The sequence below is a fragment of the Gekko japonicus genome, unplaced genomic scaffold, assembly GCF_001447785.1.
Source record: "Gekko japonicus isolate JY-2015 unplaced genomic scaffold, Gekko_japonicus_V1.1 scaffold358, whole genome shotgun sequence".
In the NCBI taxonomy this organism is placed as follows: Eukaryota; Metazoa; Chordata; class Lepidosauria; order Squamata; family Gekkonidae; genus Gekko; species Gekko japonicus.
The window spans coordinates 687,818-689,594 of NW_015161962.1; positions in this window are offsets into that span (position 1 = coordinate 687,818).

Genomic DNA, 1,777 nt, shown 5'->3' on the forward strand with positions numbered 1-1,777 from the left:
CGTGGGGAGGGGTGGGCAGCCTCCCTTTGGCCTGGGGGAAGCCCACCCATTCCTGTCTTCACATCCCATCCTGCCCAATGAACAGCTCGATCTGAGTCCAGCAGCCCCTTAGAGACCCACAAGATTTCCAGGGGAGGAGCCATGTGGAGAGTCAGGAACCCGAGCGAGGGAGGTCTCTTGCTCCAGAGCTCCTACCCCAAGAACCCGGTTGGTCCCTAAGGACTCCGATCCGGCTCCTCTCCTGCAGACCAACACGGCTGCCCCTCTGGAACGATGTCACTGAAGTGGCCCAACCCTTGGGTATCCTGAATTCAACTCCTAAGCAGCAGAGCTTGTAAGAGGGCAACCGGGGTGGTGAGAGGGTTGGAATCCAAGCCTTACGAGGAAAGGCTGAAAGAGTTGGGTCTGTTTAGCCTGGGAAAGAGAAGGCTTAGAGGGGACATGAATGATTGCAGTCTTCAAGTATCTGAAGGGCTCTCATGTAGAAGATGGAGCAGAACTATCCTCTCTTGCTCCGGATTGCAAGACTAGGTCTAATGGGTGGAAATTACAAGGGAGTCGTTCCCGGCTAAATATCAGGAGAAACTTCCTGACTGTGAGAGTGGTTGAGCAGTGGAACAGACTGCCTCGGGAGGTGGTGGGTGCTCCTTCTCTGTACATTTCCAAGCGGAGGCTGGGCGACCCTCTTTCGGGTGTGTTGTAGGGCTGTCTTTCAGCTCTGCTCCTGCAGAGTGCAGGGGGTTGGACTAGATGACCTGCGAGGTCCCAGTTCCAACTCTGACCATTCTATGATTCTATGATTAACCCTCGTGGCTCAGGGCGGAAGAGTCAGGACTGATCCAACCAAACTTGCTGCCAGAAGGGGTGACTTGCCATGGCAATGTGGAAGAATAAGTCATCCTTGGGACACTGGTGGAGGGAAGCAGGGAACCGAAGATGGACTCAAACGCCCCCCACGCTCAGGGTGCGTCCCTGGGACGCTCGAGGGTGGGATGCTGGAGTTCCCCTTCTGCCTCCTGCTGGGGCCGAGGCTGGCCGTCTCCTCTCTCCCTGGGAGGGAAGCCTCCTGGCTGAGAAGAACCGCAGCACCGCTGGAGTGCTTGGTGAGAGGGACTGCGTGTGGGCCAAGCACCGTCTTGCCTCGGAGGGGCTGCCCTGCACACGGACCCCCCCAGCCTGGAGGGGCCAAAGGTGGGACAAGGCTGGGGGGGGGCAGGCTGGCCATGGCAGAGGCTACGGTGTCCTCCTGGTATCCTGACTTCTTGAGCTGGGACCCTCCCCTGAAGGGGACGTGAGGAAGTCCCACCCCCCGTGTCCCCCGTTGCGCTGTGAAAGGTCTGCCTGCTCCCAGTGGACTGACGGCAGGAAGAAGCAGGGGGGTGGCCGTGCTCCGTTCCGCTCTCTGCCCCCCCCCCCCCCCCCCCCCCGCGCACACTCATAGGGTCACAGTTATCCCCAGCGAAGGGGCCCTGCTGCCCGGCTCTGGCATTCCCGTGGAGCGGCCCAAAGAGATGGTCGGCAAACACAAGAAGGCAGAAAGTCCTCTTGGATGCGCCTCAGCGAGCCCCGTGGCTGGCCAGGAGAGTGGAACAACAGTCTGCCCATCCACCAACTCTTCTGTGAATGACCACTGTCTGTGGGGATCCTAGTGGGGCCTACTGGCAGGGGTCATTTCCTGCAGGAGCGCACAGGAGCGGAGCTCCGGCAGTAAAGAGCCCAGGGGGCGGGGACATGCAACAAGCCCCCCCCCCTGCTCCCAGCAGCCGTCAGTCGGAGC